Raw genomic sequence first — 20,727 nt, 5'->3', positions numbered from 1 at the left:
GGAGTTTGTTGAGTTATACGACGTGGTCGGGCTATTGTATCTGAGGGACGAGTCGAAAGATTACCGCTAAACCGGTAGATTTCTTCTTTTGATTATCCTTAAAGAGAGCGAGATATCCACGCCTCAACCTGAAGATAGTTTATTTTCTTCATATTATTTTTCAATTGTAATTTATTTTTATTGTATTATCACCAACACAATACAATATATTGATTTCATCTCTTGCTTGTGTAATTCGCTACAATACTATTTGTGCGTGGCCTAAAAGCCAGAAAACGATGCAACATATTACATTAATCATGTCATGAAGATTGAAATAAAGGTATGTCTATATATGGAACTAAATAAATGTCTTAGTTACCGAAGCAATCAACGTTAACATAACTCTTCATACATTATCTTTCATTAAAACAAATTATGATGAGTACAATAAAATTTATTCAATCTAAAAATGAACTTCTTTCGTTGAAAAAGACAAACGGAAAGTAAGATGGTAATCGGCTACTATCACTCAAAAGTACTTGACTTTGTAAAAGAAGTTTCTACCGTCACTAAATACTAGTTAAACTTTTCCTTTATTTTTACTGCTCTTCCGGGAGCCAAAAACATAATCAGACGTAATACGAGGAGGAGTGAGATCATTGTCTGCTCTTTATCGAATCTTCAACTATGCACTCATGTGTTTCGGTATTCATTATATTTCAACTATCCGGGCCAATACATCCTTGTGTGGAGAGTTTATCGGAAACAACATCTCTATCTTAATGAGATAGGGGTAAGGTCAAAGACACACTCTCTACCTCCATGAACCCTACATGTAGAATTACATTAGACATATTGTTTTTGTTGTTATTCAAGCCAATACATATGCATACGTATGGCTAGATAGATTTATAAATTAAACTAGATTCATGTTCTTTTAGTACAACATGTTGTTGTCGTTAGTATTCCGTATATCACTTATTCATTTCTACCTCGTGGATTAACATTTAAGAAATAAACGGATTGACTTCCACTATCGCCATATGAACTATAAGAACAGTCAAAAGCTTGAAAATAAATTTGTAAATTCATAAATTTCTCAATTCCTTTAGTTGGTGTAAAGTACCAGTCTAACTTGTTACCACTGATTTTCTAAAATTGGTGTGTGCGCGCTGGCCTCCTTGCATTTGTATTTGACGAGGTAACTATATTAAACTAATTTTCTCCTGATAATTAGGGCAAAAAGCACAAGAAGATGGTCGAGAAAGCCATGTCAAACCTACTAAACCACTACCTAATCATTCTAGATTAATGTAAATAACAATATTCAATAAGAGTGGTTGCGGAGAAAAAGACCGTTGCAATTAGTTAACATTAACGTAATACGAACCAATACACCACCATTTGACTCCTTCCTGAATTGTTCAAAGAGTTAATAACTATAAGCCCGTTTAATTAAAGGCGGTAACTCAGTAATTTTAATTAAACTTTGTGTTTGTCTTATATAAATAATTTATTGAGAATTGATCTTATCTTTTCTAAAATCCAAGACTCATAAACTCAAAATTCTAACCTCAAGATTCAACCAAAACTAGCTCAACATTTGTACTCAAGATCATGAACAACTCAGTTAGGATAGAAGCTCAATCAAGATCATTAAATCAGTGAATAAACCTAAGCAACTTTTACTCTTTTCTCAGCTGCTCACAGTTTTAAAAAATGGATAATTATATTTAGGAACTATTTTAAAAATTAAAGTGAAGAAAATATTGTGTGATCTTTAATTATATAACTAATAATTAATCATTTAATAATTAAATTAGAGGAAGAGTTGTAACCAAAGCTCGCAAATTATCAATTTAACCTTGCCGCCATATATACGAAGGACCATTTCTCAATTTGTATGTGTATATGTCTCATTCTTGCACAGTTCTCCGCATTATTCCAATTTTATCGGATGTTCCAGAACAGACAATAGAAAGAACCAAGTTTGTATTTTAGTATATGTGACTTAGTAGTTATTACTTTACTTTACTACTATAAACCCATGCTTCGTCGTCAGTCCTCTTTAAAAAATCCATGTTTCGTCGTCAGTCCTCTTTAAAAAAAACTATGTACTATATAGAAGCACGGGTTTCTCTATGCTTCGTCGTCAGTCCTCTTTAAAATATATATATATATATAAGGTGGGCCCCATACTAAAACACCAAGTAATATTTAAAAAAAAATGTGGACCCCACCATCTCCAAATACCAAGCAATATTAAAAAAAAAAAAAAAAAGTGAACCCCACCATCTCCAAACTCATGTAAAAAAAAAAAAATGGATCCCATATTAAAAAAATCAAGCAATATTAAAAAAAAAAAAAAAAAAAGCAATGTCGAAAAAAAAAACATGCACCCCATATTAAAAAATCACACAATATTCATGTAATTCCCAAAGTATCCCCATTAAGTCAATAATGGTGGATTCATTGCCACATACGTATCAATCCATTAGTGGGAGCAAATGAAATTATTGTATAGCAAAAAATATGGACTCCATATTATTGCTTTTCTTCAAAAGGTTAAGTAGCCAAACCATACAATTTCCTTTCTTTCTTATATTAGCTTGAGATCTAATCTAGATATTTAAGCTGTTGTATTTGCTATTCCGCCATGTCATTTATTTGTTATGTTTATGTTTACTATATAAATAAATATACTTAAAATATTTATATTTTAAAATAAGATAGAATTTAATTACTTTTTCATTTTTATTCTTACTCTAATAAATGTGAAAAGAGATTAATGTCATAAAAGAAAAAATAATATTAAATGGAGATCAAATAATTAATAAGGTAAATTAGTCAAATTATAATTCTAATTGACGTTTCCTTAAAAAATCGTGCAAAAGACAACATGACAAGTAAAATGAGCTAAACCAAGAATATTTACCAAAAATTAAAAAATTGTAATTCTTCGTTTATTGTAAAATGAGCTAAACCAAGAATATTTACCAAAAATTAAAAAATAGTAGTTGTTCGTTTAAATAGAAAATCAAATTTCTACTTTGTTTCGTTTTAAACATGTAAAATTAATTTAATAATTTGAATTAGAATTATCCAAATCAAAATTTGATAAAAAAATAATAAGTATTGTTTAGGTCCAATCTACATACATTAACAATAGAATATTTTACAACTTTAAATTAATCGAATTAAAATTCAAAGTATCAATTGATGCTTAAATATTGTTATTGTTTTATCTCAAAGAGAGGAAAATAGTTTCCTTTTAAACAAGTCTTCTCTTTTAAAAAGTATTAATAAATTTTTGCCAACTTTTTATTCGTAGCAAACACTAATTTAATAAAGTTTTAGATACGGAGCACAAACTACAATGTTATATTAATCGTGTTTTGAACATGTATATATATATATATATATATATATATATATATATATATATATATATATATGCATAAAAACAGTGCAAACTTATGTATGTTTATTAACAATATAAAATATATATATTATCACTACTCAAACACAACTACATACACATAGATACATTATAATCCAAAGTGTTGGGCCCGTGCTATACGCCGTCTAGTTTGCGCACGGGCATACGCCGTCTAGTTTTCGTATCTATGTGACTTAGTAGTTATTTTCCTATATGTCTTTTAATGAGTCCGTGTCTTTTTAACTATATAATAGACTTTGTGAAGTCAAAACCGAAAAAAGAAAGAAAAAGCATTAACGTTGCGGAGTTCCAGTTTTTTTAAATTCTCTTGACCTCCTCAGATTTGTTCAGATGAAACTCTGTGTGAAACGTATGTATTACGAAATGCTCAAAAATCTTTTGATGCCTTAAAGTACAATCATTCCTTTTCTTTTCAGAATTCTTTCCCGTGTAAATTTACTTAAAACTCAAGATTCTTTCCATATCTGTCTGCTTGCGAATGTCAACTTGTGCCATTACAAAGGCCATTTTTCGTAGTTTAAATTATAAGCACTGTCAATATAATCATTTTTTACATCTTATTTACTCGTAATAATAGGTAAATCTATTTTATTTTAATTTATTTTTCATAAATATATTTTAGATGGTTTCATACTGTAAAAATTTCTTACACTAACAATGTATATATAACTTAAATTCTTTCACGTTAATACCCTTCAAAGGCAAGGAAACATCAATCAAGATCCAAATGAGGAACTTCTTTCTTTCCATCCATCTAAATTAATTGGCGGATCCAAATAAAAATATCCTCTTTAATAAACGTGAAACTTTGTGCTCGCTAATTTTTATATTTAAAAAGGGATTTCCAGATTTCGTTACCATGTTATAGGAATCACTTTCGTTACCATGTTATAGGCGTGAATCAAATTGCGCGACTTTGTGTAGGATTCTTCTCAAAAAAAAAGTTGATTTGGCCATATTCTTATGTGAAAATAAAAAAAAAAAAAAAAATTTCGTGTACTCATCATCATTGGTTTATACTAACGATGTGGCTTCAATTCTTTTACATGAAATCGACTTTTGAAAATTGAATGGACAAACTGCAAAATTTTAATTTGACCTTTGAACCGAAATAATGAATGAAAAAAACGTGAAACACATCTTTAATAAGCCCATACAACATATTCTTCTCATTGGGATATTGTTAGTTTAATTAGGTGTAGAGGTGGAATTAGAATTAATCCCATAAAATATTTTGAGAAGGAACAATTCAATGAAATTCATGTCTACCTAGGTCAAAATTTTTTGTGGATTAACTTCAACATTCTTATGTGAATATATGAAATAGACTTTATTGTGAATTAATAAATAAAATAAATTATTTTTGAATCTTTAAACCAGCCAAAATAATTTATTTTCGAATTTTCAAACGCCCTGAATATAATTCAAAAATTCAAAAATAAATTATTTTTGAATTTTCAAACGCCCTGAATATAATTCGAAAATTCGAAAATAATTTATTTTATTTATTAATTCACAATAATTCAAAGGTGGCTTCATACATCCTACTTTTACATGAAATTACGATGTTTTGGGTACACAAAAATTTTGACCTAGGTTTGTAATTGAAAATATTTTATGACAAGATACGTCCACCTAATTAAACTAATATCCAAAAGTCTTTTTTTTTTTTTTTGAGATTTTGAGCTATATGCATAAGGCTTATTAAAAAAGATGGATATCCATTGTTTAAAAAATCTCTAATTAAAATGAGACGTATCTTGTCCATTCAATTACAAACCTTAGCAAATTCGACTCAAAAAAGTCGATTTCTTAAAAGAATTAATATATGGTTTTGAAAAATCAATATGAGCTACCGGTGTAATCTATGTTTCCATGAAGTATTTCATATATTCACATAAGAATATGAAGCCAAATCAGTTGCTAAAACCAAAAAAAAAAAAGTTGTTGGGCTTTGGATTATTTTTAAAGTTAGTTTAATTTTTTTTTTTTTTTTTTGTAGGTGTAGAGGTGGATTCCATGTTATAGTAATATAAGAATTGGATTTACCAAGTTTTTTCGTGCTCTATTTTAAAAAAATATTTTGAGAAGGAACAATTCATGGTATGGTAGAAATTCATGAATCTTTATCTCAAATATTATGGTATTTGTGGTATGCATTAAAAGTTTGTTATTCGATACGGTATTCATAAAGAAAATACCGAAATAACATACCGATCAAGTATATAATTACATATACAATTCATATATCTTGGTATTATAATACTAATAAATATATAAGGTATTATTAGAAAACTAATTGTTTAAACGTGGAACTTTGACCCCTATAGCGAGGGGTATCCTTTCGAAAATTTTAATTAATATTTTTATATATATATATATATATATATATATATATATATATATATATATATATATATATATAGTCCGAAAAACATAACACCCTTAATTTATTTAAAGTGACGCCGCTTCGCACCAACTGCACCATGGCCTATTGATTAGGCATGTCTCTAATGTAGATCACCCAGAGTTCGAATCTCGAAGTAGAGAATTAGCTTCTTTTTTAAAAACTTTTTGTAATTGTTAAAATATAGCATGCTCTTAGAATAATGTTTAGGCCCTAAGAATCAAATAAACCGATCAACCAAGGTTAACTTTTCCATAATTGTCTTTGATATTAAATAATTTGAACTAGATTAGCCAAGCTAAACTTAAAACTCTAACGATCATTCTTCCCTCTAGTTTGGTCATTTGTTATCTTCTTTAAATGTCGACAACTCTTGCAAAAAATCCTGCGTACGCCACTGACTTTGACTACTCTATCATGATTTAAATGTCTTTTTTGACCGATTTATGAAGTATGTGTGATATAATAAATGAGACGTTTCTTAAGTAGCGGATATTTTGAATATATGTAAGTGTACAAACTATGATACCAATTTTCCGTACCGTAAAATATGCGAAACATACCGAATAATTTGGCCGGTAATGTAAAGTATGTTTGATATTGCGTAGTTTTGGGTATATTTAAATGTTAGCATCGTATTAGATTTTGAAAAAGAAAAAAGAAATACTCAGCGCGCGTCATATGTATATTAACTTTATCAAAATCTCTCTGATAAAATACTATAGTAACATATGTCATTGATTTATTAATTTTGTGTTTTTACCTGCAATAACCATTGCTTAATAATGACTACCTTTCAAATTTCTTGCCCAATATAACAATAAAGGAATTATCTTTACAAATTTCCTTATCTTCATCAGTATATATATATATTTCCACTGTTTTGCCCTATCCACTCTGTTTGTGATCAAACACTTACAAAGCTTCAAATGAAAAATTCATTCTTTTCTTCACTTTTTTTTGAAGCAGAAAAATATTGAAAGGACAACGTGGTTAAATTAAGATAAATCTGAATTTGAACAACTGATCCAATCTGAAACAAAAGAAGACCCATCCTTTGACCAACTAGTACTATTGAGTGTAGTAATCATACTGTGACGGGTAGCTTGAATTCTTTTGATTTTTTCTCCGATTTTGAAGCTGATTTCTTTCAATTTAGAAGCGAAGTTTCAAATTGGAGCTCCGAATCAGCAAATTCAATCAAACTCGAATCGGAGCCGTCGATTTTAAGCTCAGAATGTTTATAAGCAAATCTGAAGTGACTTTATAAGCAAATACTTCTAATTTTATAATGTAACAAAATTATATGATCAGTTGATTCTAAAACTCAAATTAGTTTATATTTGTATGTATATGAAACACATCATTTGAACTTGGGTGTATAAGAGCCTTGATCATATTACTGGCTGAGTACGTGTTGAGAATGTTTTCAATATACAGACATATGCTTGCAAGCTTTAAATTTGTTAGGCTTTCTTAAGTTGCTTGCCTACAGTGGCGGATCTAGAATTTTCACTCAGAGGGTTCAAAAAAATAACAAAAGTTAAATTTAAAAAACAATGCTGTCTCTGGGGATCAAACCTTGGACGCAAAAAAGCATTTTGAACACCCTGGATCACTTGAGCTAACCTTTTGGAAATTTTTAAGGTGTTGAAAACTTATATATGTATAAAAACACAGAAAATCTACCCTATTTATACATAAGATAATCTTTCACCCAGGGTGTTCGGGTGAACACCCTCACTCCCCCCTAAATCCGCCCCTGCTTGCCTACGGAGTTCAACCAAGTATTTGCTTATAAGTTCTTGAATCAATAAAAAATAATACTGTAAGGGCTCGTTTGGTATGAGGGATAAGGTAGGAATAATTCCAGGATTAAATTTGAGATGAACAGGGGCGGACCCAGTAAGGGTCGGTGAAAAATTACACTGTATATACAAGGTAAAAATTATTTTTTATGTATATATAGTAGATGTTCAACCCCCTTGACTTCTTCGTTTCTCTACTTCTTTATATTTTTGAACCCCCTTAGTTAAAATCTTGGCTCCGCCACTGGAGATGAGTTTATTCCACGTTTGATTGAGATAAAATTGCGATATAACTAATCGCAGGATTAGTTATCCCGGGATTGTAGGGTTATTTTATCCCTATGGGAGTATGGAATAACTAATCCGAGGATAAATACTCCCGGAATAACCTGTTTCCAAACAAAGGACCCCTGAGTAGTAAAGTTTAATTGAATGTACTAATATTTATGTTTAGTTTGTTGAACAATATTGTTCAGAACATTGTAAACAATATTGATTAAGGAATACAATTACTTACCGTAAGTCCATGCACGAAGGTTAAACTTTATTTGCAGTGGCTGTTTTCCCCCAATCCTAATTACCGTTTATTTGCTGCCTCTGCCATAACCTATTAAAACGTGTTCCAGTAAACTTTTTTTTTTTTTTTTTTTTTTGCAGTCCCAACAATTTAAATTTGCACCCCGTAAGGTCCATTGAAGCGAGAACTGCTTCCTACTAAAAACTCCAAGCTTTATTTTATGTTGGATTACCTTCCAGCTAATCGATAAAAATTCCTAGTTTAGGCTGGATTTTTTTTTTCTTTCGAATGAAAAAAACTACATGATTTCTTTTAAAATCCTTGATAAGTTTATGTGATGTCCTTGACGGAAGATTATGAGGGCGGGTCAACTAGGATTGGCTAGGTTGTCGGCTGGTAAGCTTTAGAAGTTGAGGTGCAGATGATACCTTAGGCGATTCCCACATTGGCATGAGAGATGAAAGTAATGAAGAATTTTATAAGACATAACTCAAGTTCACAAGATATGCGCGCTATTCTCCTAGCGTCACAGTTTTTATTTCACCTTTTAATGAAAGTCTTCTTTAATTTTCATCTTTCTATTTTTAGCTGGATAAATTGAACCAGGTAAACGGAAAAAGAAATAATATTCCGTCTGACCTCCAAATCTGCACGTGAATGGCACATTTCTTGGTCGTTTTGAGGTGTTGAAATTCTTTTGCTTATCAAATACTGATTTGACATTGATTAAACACTTGCAAAGAAGCCAAAAAAACTCCAAAACTATTACTGGAAAATCATTTGCCCTTTTTCGTCCAAGTACAACAATTGATTCCAGAAGTAAAGCAAAAGTAAAATCTTTGAGAAGTACTCTAACAGAGAAGAAATAACAACGTGTACGTCAAAAGTTACTTGAGGAACCTGCAGTTTCAATGTCAAAGTCCAAAGAAAAATTCAAAGTCAATCTGTCTAAAACATTATACTACTATTAATTATACATGTCAACGTGGATTCTTGGCAGTAAAGAAGAGCAAGTGAAATAGATCGTTTGACTGCAAATGACACTAGTAAAATGTATTCAAATTATCTAAAAACCTCTAACAAATCAAACCCTAATAAAAACTGAAGAATTTTGAAATTTATTCCCATCATTCTAACTCACGCGATATAGATTAAAGTGGTATGAAATTTAAGAAAGAATAGAAGACTTTTAAAATTTATGATCATTCTAACTTGCTCGATATAGATTAAAGTGGTATGAAATTTAAGAAAGAATAGAAGACTTTTAAAATTTATGATCTAAAATTTTCACTTCGTCGCTAGCTTTCTACTCGACACTTGTTGACTTGACATCTCCTTAAGAAACTATTTATTAAGGATTTATTTTACTAAATAACCTTAGTCATTATGCATGTGTTGGAAATCTAAGTTTGACTGCGATTACTTATATATTTATTTAACCTTAACGCTAAAGGTAGTACTGAAAGAAAATAATATATATTTGTTCAAATGGACAAGTAGAAAACGAAAATCTATTTTTGTATAAGGGTCAAGTAAAATGAAACGATGTGAGTATGTCTAGTATATTTGGAGTAAATATCTCAAAAGGTCACTCAACTTTGAGTAATTATGTGGCAAAATCACTAAACTTTGCTACATATCAATAAAATCACTCAACTTTGGCCTTTACTCTCTCATAAAATCACTCAACTAAATGTGTCATCAAAGAAATTTGACATGGCAATATTAATCAATTTTTTTATGCCATGTAGACATGAACCCCACAAATAAAATAAAATAAATTCATATTTTAATTTTGGATATACATTTCAGTTTTTTCTAAAATTTAATCTACTACTTTAGACACTTTACGTGAGAGCTAAGTTGTTAAATTTCAATTGACTCATTGAAAACACTAATGCCAACGGATTTATTTTTAACCTTAGTTCCAACGTATGTTAACCAAAAAAATTGTTGTTGTTTTTTTTTTTTTGGTAAAAATAAAAAAATAAAAAAAATTGTTTTTGCTTACAAAAGGAAAGGGTCCAACCGATCCTATTTGGCCTCTTCCTTTCAGCCAGACCAATAATAACATTCACGTGTTTCTATACATTCTTTAATTATGATTAATTAATATGTATTTTTATTTTATTTATTTCTTAATTATAATAAAATCCATACATATTGATTTGGTGTAAATATCTTGTATGAGTAAGTCTTATCTATTAAATAGATCTACATAAATAAAGTAGAAAGATAAGAAAACAGAGACGAAAAGAAAGATTGTAGAAGCTAAAAAGAAGGACAGTGCAATAAATAAATAAGAAAATAATTTCAAGAAAAAGAATAAGAGCACACATAAAATAAGGTAGAAACAACAAAGAAAACAAGTTTTAAATGAAGGGTTAGTAGGTGGATGTTGAGGTATTAAAATATGATTTTTTTTTAATTTGTGGGGTCCATGTTTACATGGCATAAAAAATTAATTAATATTGTCATGTCATATTTTTTTGATGACATATTTAGTTGAGTGATTTTATGAGAGTAAAAGTCAAAGTTGAATGATTTTATTGATATGTAGCAAAGTTTAATGACTTTGCTAAATAATTCAAAGTTGAAGTGACCTTTTAAGATATTTACTCAGTATATTTGAGTAACTAAACTTTTGAAAATTACAACCTTAAACATGTCATAACATTGGGGAGTAAAATGAAAAGTGCAAAGTTAAATTATTTCAAATTAAAATATGTGTATTCTTTTGAATAGAAATAAAAAAACCTATCATATAAAATTAAAACAGAGCGACTTAAATTTACTTTTAAAAAATTTAGGTATTTTAAATATTGTTCCCCCAAATAAAATTGTCGGAAGAAAACTACTGAAATTATTTTAATAACTTATAACGTTAACCCCAAGAAAGAAAGAACAGATGTCTTCATTCTGCATGAAAATTAAAGACATAGGATATCCATCAATTTCCTATCTACGTCCTTATGTTTACCATCTGCATGTTATTGTCTGTTGACTATTTTTGTGCTTGGCTGATTACGTTGAACGAAAGACAACTGGGGTCAACATGCATGTAATATTGGATTGCTGTGGGGTCAAGTTTCCTTAATTTTTTATCTCTATTGTATTAGGGGCCTATACATTTTGTTGACTTTGAATATATGTCATGTCGTTTGACTTAGACAAATTATACGCAGTCTTTCTGCTTCTGTTTTTGGCCGCATACAGGGCGAAAAAAGAATGGGGAAAGAACGATGTTGTCTCCTAAAAATAAAATAATTATCCGTTTATACTTTTTTTAGATTTATGTTCTTGAAATTATTTACCTAAAATGCTCCAAAAAATATGATATCACCATGGTATATAAATATATTGAGATGATATCATGTTCATTTATTCAAAAGACACACTTTTCTTAGAAAAACCTTTATAATACCATCATCTTATATACATATACAGTGATGGTATCGTGGAGGACTGCTTCGGTACTTCAATGATCATCCTCCATGATACTATCGAGGACATAAATATCTTTGAGACGGTATCATAAGATGACATTTTTCAGGTCCTTCTCTTTAGTCCTTCATGATATATAACTATACTGCGATAGTATCATAAAGGAAGGGTTTTGGACGGGAGAGGGGTGGGGGTGAGGGGATATTCAGGTAAATATTTTCGGCCGGTTGGATAAGAAGCGAAATTAGCTTAGGAGGGGACATGGGCGTGTGAATATTTTAAGGACATTTTGTGTTGCTTTCCCAAAAACAAATAGAAAAATATTTATTAACTAAAGGCTTGAGGCTCTGTTTTTCCTTTTTCATTTTTAGAGGTAAATTTATATTTACACTACATTTTCACATTTATTTATTGTACTTATTATAGCAAGTAACCTATTTTTTTTTTTTTAAGATTACTCGTTTTTTACCATTTAACCCATATTTCATTGTGTAAAAATTTATATATTACCCACTTAGAATTAATTTTAGTTATGTGGTGTTTGAAGTTGGACTTGACAAAAGCTTAACTTTAGAAAAAATGTCTAAAATTTCATATTAATGAAGTTTAGTTATTTTTGCTTGAACTTAAGTTAAACTATATGGTTAAATTCGGTCTCTTTTATCAAAGCTTCGGGTAGAAATACATGAATTTCGAATATTTAATTGTTTGAAGCACTTAGGCTTTAACTTTAGAAGTTGTTCGGGTGGGACGTAAAAAATTTTAAAAAATTAGATACATATTAAATAACAGTACCCAAATAAGGTATACCTCATAATTAAATTTTTACTGATATCACCTGAGAATACATGAAGGCCTTTTATCTAGTAACATTTGAAAATTATGGCTAAGTGTGCATATATCCGATTTTTGGACCACTATTTAAGTCATACCTATATGTAGTGAAAAGATACAAGTCAACCCGCTTTGAAACAACTTCAGACATGCGGTACGGTGTTTGAAATTAAGCTTGACAATGTCAAATGTCTGAAGTTAATTTCATATAGCGGAAGTTCAGGCACATATGACTGAAGTTTGGTCACTTTTGTCTGAATTCATCCATTTTTTATTTATTTTAGTCATTTTTGCTTAAATTAATTTTGGTTATTTTTGCCTAAATTTAAGACATTTTTTTGCTTAAGTTCAACCATTTTTACTTAAACCCCATTAATATGTGATCGAACTAAGTTATTTGCTTGAACTTCAACCGTATGAAGAGAATAACTTCTAGACCCAATATGTCTGAAGTTGTTTTGAAGTGAGTCGACGTATAATTTTTTTTAAAAAAAATGGATACAAATTAAAAAGCGATATCAAGAAAATTCCCCCCGAAATCTTTACGAAAATTATTCGCCAATTTTTAAAAGATATACGGACACATTAAAATCTTGTGGCTTTGAATTTTTTATTCCACTTGCCGAGACAAAACATTAAATTTAACAAATTTTAATTTTCACTACAAGAAAAAGGCTTATTAGAGACCAACATTTTGAGACGGTATGAAAATGCGTCCATAAAAGTATATTTATAGGGATGAGATATTTTTGTAGTCGCTATTTCTCGATTTTAGCTTTTAATTAACGAAGAGAACTAAATATGGTCCCTAGCAAATAAATAGCTGGTCCCAAATTCTCTAAATAGAGAGGGACAAAAGACGCCATTCAACTTTTCCCCTTGAAAAAATAAAAAATTTAACCCTCTAAATATATAATATAAAGTTTAAGCAAGAAACACGCTTCAATTAAGACTTATTTTTTTGACAACAAAGGTGACCTCTAACACTTTACTCTTTCAAAATTCTCTTGCACGATATTAAGAACCCTAAATCCTCTCTCTCAAAGCCTTTGTTTATCCACCGAGAACTCCATTGATCGATGAGATACCTAATCTCGATCTTAGGCCTCTAGTTGAGGAGCTTTGATACACCGTAGTGATAAGTTTTGAAGTTCAAGCGTTTCTAGGGTTGAACTAACATTGGATCCTCGAGCAACTAGGATATATGAAGGAGGTTTGGCCAATGTCTTCTCGTCGAGATATACTTAACCCTGGATTTTGAAGAAATTTAAAACCCCTCACATGTCTCCGGTACATATTAGTGAATTTATTATATAAATTGGAAGTCGCATTTAATTTGTTGACTTTTTTTTTTCTTTGTAATCTGCCAGACCCATGATTTATGACTGTGAAGTTCATTTACCTATAATTTTTTTATGGGTCCAAAGGAATCTCAGAAATTAAGGACTCATATAATTTATAGTTTGGCATTGATATAGTTTTAATTTTTCTTGACAATTATATTTGTGAAAATAAAGCTCCATCATTGACATTTTCCTTCCTCTGCAAAATTAGGTGAGATTTGTCAATGATAGGAAGTTTCATTAATCAACATTTTTCTTTTCTAAATGGGTCTTGTCATTTTTTTCTCTAATCCACATTTAATAGTACTAGTTTGATTTGCTTCCTTTTTTTTTTTTTTTTTTTTTTGTGTGTGTGCATTGTGTTGTTTTACATTGATAGGTTTGAATGAAATGGTGGTGAAGGAGCATCCACCACTGTTTGATGTGAGTCTCTTCTTCTTTGGTATACTTGAATATGAATATAGGTAAGTAGTGCAATGTTTAAATCCTTCCTTCCTTTGAACAAAGTTAAAAATGTAGAAGTACATGATTTTGGCTTGTCGACAATGGATATTTGCAAGTTGCTTGATCATAGCTTGACGACCATAAATGTTGAACCAAACCATACTTTGACTGTTTGACGCACCAGTATGGAGAGGTTTTAATGGAAAATTGGACATTATTAACGTAATTTAATTAAATCTAATTGTTTTGGGGCGGAACCAAGAATCACGAGCATACTAAGATATGCGGATACTATTATCAATTACATATAGTCCTATGAGTATCATTGTATCAATACTTGTTATCAAATTGGTGTTTTGACTAACTAGTCTTGATGATTATTAATTATGCATCTTCAAATGGAAAAAGGAACAACAATTGTCAAGTGTCAATAATTACTCAAGTGGAAGAACTAGATTTGAAGCTTAAGTTGTATCCAATTTGGTCCATATGTATATTTTTGGACAAGATAATCCCGGATGAAAATCATCATTTTTGGACATCATCATTTTTGGACAAGCTAACTTTAAGAACAAAAAGTTTAGCAACTTTGTCATTCATGCAAGCTACTTTTCCTTCTTTATCTTAATCATATTTATTTTAGAACTCCTTAATTGTGTCTATTCCAAAATTCACATTTTCTTAAGAAAAATAAGACAAAAAACAGTTTCTAAAATGCGACAAATACCGGAATTATAATTGCAGATACAAAGACACATATATTGGGATCTTTTAAAATTTTGAGTGCCCCAAAGACTTACTTTGTAGTCTCACTTTTGAGTCTCCTAGTGATAAGGTTTATTCCAAGCTTAGAGTTGTTACTTTCCCATTTGCTGAGATGCTCTAAGTTTTTTTTTTTTTTTTTTTTTTGGCATAAATTGCAATATATAAGTATAACAATTTATAGAGTTGGAAAGTTTTTGGTTGAGATATGTTTGATACCTTGTCTCATATATTCCAAGCTTAGAGAATTTACTGCCCCATTCACCGAGATGCTTTAAATTTGGTGTTTTGATATAGATTTGCAATGTATAAGTGTATCTAATTTTTTTAAACAAATTTTTTTGTTGAGATATATATGATACCTCGGGTATATAAGGCTATGGCTTGTGACTACGCTTTTGTTATCTTTAGTGTTATGCAATTTTAATAGATTGGAAAGTTGTGTGTTGTTACTATATATCTTGTACTAGTGGGAGGTTACCCGTGCAAATTATACTGTCTTAGTTTGTAGATTCTATTATGCTAGGGAATCCACATTTCTTATATTATTATGATGGAGTCTATTGTTTTGTTCGTTTAACTATGAAAAAAACTTTAAAGGTAAAATATCATACAAAATTTTACTTATCAAAAAAACAAATAGCATAGAGAATTTTTTTCTAGTGAAACAACTGTTTCGAACATCAAAAATGCTCACTACTTGTCTTTACACACACAGAGACATTATTTATAGTTGTTTATCCATCATATTTGAACCATCTTTTAACGATGTCCTTTCTTCTTAAGTGCTATTTATTTCTTTTATTTGGGGGATATTAGGGAGCTGCAGGGTGAGGGTGTTGTGTAGCCACCGGTAAAAATGGTTTCTTTACTTATTTTTTTCCCTTTTAAGCATTTGGACAGAATCCTCTTCGCATACCAACGACTATCTCTTGAAATCTGAATATTTCAGGCTCGTAGCATATAATAGATAATTTGCAACGCACGGATACACATATATACTGACACTCTGGAGTTCTAGCGTACATTTGCTGAATCTATAGTGCTCCCTGTTCTCAGGGTAATATCCTGGCAGATTCTCGCCTGAGCGACTTGAATTTACTGCTCACAAAGGACAAGAGACCCAAAGTATCAACAAAAGGTAATCCCCAATAGAAGTTCTCAAAATATTACATCTGGATACGTAATTAGCTACTAAATAAAACTACAATACCAAATGAGCATGGCGTAAAATTGATTAAAACACATACTTGAATCAATGTTCTGCTAGTGACCAAATGGCATATGTCCTATTCCGGTGGAGAATGTTAACTTAGAACTTAGTTGAGGAAAATAGCTTATTGGGACTAAGTTACTTCATGTAAAGGGATTTTCTTAGAATACGAAGTGATTATTCTTAGCGAATGTTATCCGTATTCGGACTTCGGTTTGGTTATGGAGATATGCTCGCTAATAAGCTACACTTTCATATATAGAAGACACCTTTGGATACTTAGAACATTTCTTTAAATACTTGAGCTCAATAGTCTAGCCATGTGGTTTTGGTTGAACTAATTGAACGGGTAGTAAAAATTTATGTTCAAGTGTACCTTCTCCGTGTTAAAATTCTACTTTGTTTCTTGGTGAACTTTATTTCTAGTCTTTCCCCGACAAATATAAAATTTATGTTTTAGCTAATAGATCCACGTAAAGTAACTAATTTTCTTAGTATATTATTATTCCTTATGAAATTTATTATCATCCTATTCTAAGAGGGAAAACCAATAATTAGCTAAAAGTTGTAGGAAATAACAATCTCAGTTAGAAGCAAGTCTAACTAGTAATAGTAAGCAATCAAGCATATTCTGTAATTGTAATTTGTTCTTTAGCTTATATTTACCCTTTAGCTTTGTTACTAGTCAATGTGTGAACTTATTTCATTCTATTTAGTATGAAAATTCAAGATCTATAGATCTTTATGCATAATGGAGAACTGGTATTATGCAAAGATTCAAATTTAACATCATTTTAGATTAAAGTTTAGTTTGGTGGAATCCTAAAAAGCATTGTGTATCTGGTTTTTTTATGCTCACACGTCACTCATGCTTAAAATTTACACATTATATAACAAAGGGGTCAATTGATTGTGATGAAAAGGAAAAGAATGCAAAATGAAACATTGCTAAAGTTAGAAATGCATTATATTCTTAATCCATGCCTTTCATTACAATTTCTTTAAACTAATCTACCACTGACTTAGTAACTATTGTTGCTGGTGTAATTATAACTTACTTTTAACTTTGTACTCTTGTTTAACTAGCTATATCAAAAGAGAGTATTAACTAAATATGGTCATTTTCTAAATCCTTTTTGCTATGATTGGCTATATTGTTACTAGTTCAGAACATGTTTTGGTATATGCAATGATGATGTTTAACAATTATTCGACCAATTTTTAAAGTCGATATTGGTAGTTTCTATTAAGAGATTTTCTTAATCTTTTTTACAGGTTACAAGACTCGAGTCTATAAAGTGAAGATGCAAACTTTGAAGACTTTCTTACGAGTCGATTATCATTTTGCTAGGAGTGTTAGCCTAAAGCTTATGCTATTTAGGAATATATATATATATATATATATATATATATACACACACACACTTATATTTGGCTGGGGTTTTGTGTAATAATGCAATGACTAATAGGCTACTTTATTTGCTTTTCTTAATTAATTACAGAAGTATGAATGAAAGAATGGTACTTTCTTATGACGTTGTTTATAAATGTTAGATGGTATCACAAATTGTATGATAGTTTGTAATGAAGTGTGACAGAGGATCATATGTGACGTCGTAGGATCATAAAATCATGTGTTCTGGCCCTTGATACAATAAAAAATTAATTTTTTTTTCATAAATATAAAATTTTTATATTTGATGTTGAAATCACTTTAGGGACAAGAAATCTTAATTTTTTAGTTTTTGGGACCGCATAAAGCGGTCGTAAGGTGTTTAGCGACTAGTCATTTAATCTCGTCGTAATTGACCTTTAGCGAAATATAAAACTATGGCAACGGGTGGCGACCAGATTTTTCTGGTCGCTATTGACCTTTAGGGACCAGAAGCAGGCTTTTAGGGACCATTTTTCCCTTCGCTAATAGCCATTTTTCTTGTAGTGTTTTGACCTTGAAAGTTTAATTACCCATTAAGCAGATTCCAATCATTGAATGTAATACCTTGATCTTTTGGTACGTAGACAAAATTATCCCAGGATTATAATCCTGGGACTGATTTATCCCATCTCTTGGGACTAATTTATCCCATCTAGGAGATGAGATAAAATAATCTCAAGATTAATGGGATAAGATGGGATATCCCATCTTTAAGTTTGGGATGCACTTTATACTTTATTTGGTACAAGGTATAAATTTATTTCTACCAAATATGGTACAAAATTATTCCAAAAGTTAGTGCTGGAATATCCCAGCTAATACCGTGTACCAAACGACCCCTAAGAGCATGACTTTGGACCAGTCCAAAGTTGGACCATAGCCTAAGTCTTATTTTTGGGCGAAGTGGGGGCATATTGGATTAAGCATCGTATCAGGAAAGCTACACATGAACAAACTTTGAAACATTATCTTTTCTTTTCCTGATGCTCGATCTAACTAATTTTTCCAATTTTTATTCAGTATTTTGTTTAACAAAATAAATGTTGAGATTATCATGACTTTGTTACTTGACAATCTTTAAATTTCTTGAACACAGAGATCGATTCCTCTTGCATATATTCTTCTCCTTGAAATTTTGATGCCCTTTCAACATTTTTCCCTTTAATTAGGATTAAACCACATGTAGATACAGTACTACAATGCCTCTTGATATATCCATCAACTTTCTCCTTTAATTGGTTAGTCTTTATTTGTTTATTAGGTTAATATATTTATTAGAATGGTCAAAGTAAGGCTGACAAAAGCATATTGGATAATCAGATGTTTAAAAAAGTTTTAATGTCCCATAATGCTTCTTGTTTCCTTTAAAATAAGTAATTAAGAAGTAGTGCTGCAAGTTCTTCCTTTAAAACATATTGTGTGTTGTTTGGTGTAAATTTACATTGCTATTGTTCGTCCTCTCTTCACGTTTAAAGTGTTGTCAGAGAAGAAAAACGGGGATAATAGAAATAGAAAAGAAGATAAATATAGAACAGAAAAATAGACATATATTTTTAGTAATGTGGCCAAGTAATATGGACAAAGGGAATACTTCATTTTTATTAATTCTTAAAGAACGTAAAAAGTCAAGTATAGTAATGTCGCCAAGTAATATGGGACGGAAGGAGACTTCATTTATTAATTCTTATATAACTTGAAAAGTAAAAAATGAACAAGTAAAAGTGCACGGAGGAAATAAATATGTGTCGGAGAATTAAAATAGAAGTGCACACGTGTATACATGAGAAGAGAATAAATATTCAGTACTATGGCATATATCCACGTGAGATTTATTAATTCTCAAAGAATGTGAAAAGTCAAAAATGAACAAATTAAAGTGCACGGAGGAAATAAATTTGTGTAGGAGAATTAAAATTGAATTGCATATGTCTATACATGAGAAGAGAATAAATATTCAGCTCGAACCCGAAAAGTCAAAAGTGAACAAGTAAAAGTGTACGGAGGAAATAAATGTATCGGGGAATTAAATTTAAAGTGCATACATCTATACATGAGAAGAGAATTAAATATTAAGTACTATAACACATGTCTAAGTTAATATGGACGAATGGAGTACTTCATTTTTATTAATTCTTAAAGAATGTGAAAAGTCAAGTATAGTAATGTGGCCAAGTAATATGGGACGGAAGGAGTACTTCATTTATTAATTCTTAAATAACGTGAAAAGTCCAAATGAACAAGTAAAAGTGCACGGAGGAAATAAATGTGTCGGAGAATTAAAATAGAAGTGCACACGTGTATACATGAGAAGAGAATAAATATTCAGTACTATGACATATATCCATGTGGGATTTATCATTTATTAATTCTTAAATAACGTGAAAAGTCAAAATGAACAAGTAAAAGTGCACGGAGGAAATTAATATGTGTCGGAGAATTAAAATAGAAGTGCACACGTGTATACATGAGAAGAGAATAAATATTCAGTACTATGACATTTATCCATGTGGGATTTATTAATTCTCAAAGAATGTGAAAAGTCAAAAGTGGACAAATTAAAGTGCACGGAGGAAATAAATTTGTGTAGGAAAATTAAAATTGAACTGCATATGTCTATACATGAGAAGAGAATAAATATTCAGCTAGAACACGAAAAGTCAAAAGTGAACAAGTAAAAGTGCACGAAGAAAATAAATGTGTTGGAAAATTAAATTTAAAGTGCATACGTCTATACATGAGAAGGGAATAAATATTAAGATTTATGACACGTATACTACATGAGATATAAAAATAGTTGGATAAATGTATAAATTATATGCTCATAATATAAGCACTTAATGCGGTACAATTAGTAAGAGTGGTTACAAGAGAGACCGCTTTCGTTCCCCTCCATGGCACTTATTATTACTAAAATATGGGGCTTGATGTCCAAACTTTAGTTTTCCCCAAAAAAAAAAAAAAAAATTGACCTTTGTTTCTCAATATGACAATATTGTTACTCTTTTTGAGGTTAATTATCTTAGATTATCGTTAATTTCAATAGATAATTCATCAACCACAGCCACAAGATTTAAAGAA

At 30.2% G+C, this 20,727-nt stretch overlaps 1 long non-coding RNA gene across 2 annotated transcripts; it reads left to right on the top strand.

The window, feature by feature from the left end:
- The first annotated feature begins 14,119 nt into the window (after positions 1-14,119).
- On the top strand, positions 14,120-17,791 carry LOC132069423 (uncharacterized). 2 transcript variants are annotated; one of them, XR_009417780.1, is made up of 3 exons: positions 14,120-14,218; positions 15,954-16,158; positions 17,505-17,791. It is a non-coding gene; the product is annotated as an uncharacterized LOC132069423 (long non-coding RNA). The 2 variants fall into 2 exon arrangements; XR_009417779.1 differs by lacking the exon at positions 14,120-14,218 and having other exon boundaries at positions 15,504-16,158.
- The last annotated feature ends 2,936 nt before the right edge of the window (positions 17,792-20,727 follow it).

The sequence above is a fragment of the Lycium ferocissimum genome, chromosome 9 (assembly GCF_029784015.1).
Source record: "Lycium ferocissimum isolate CSIRO_LF1 chromosome 9, AGI_CSIRO_Lferr_CH_V1, whole genome shotgun sequence".
NCBI lineage: Eukaryota > Viridiplantae > Streptophyta > Magnoliopsida > Solanales > Solanaceae > Lycium > Lycium ferocissimum.
Note: the sequence above shows the minus strand (reverse complement) of the source record. Positions and strands in the feature narration are given on the sequence as shown.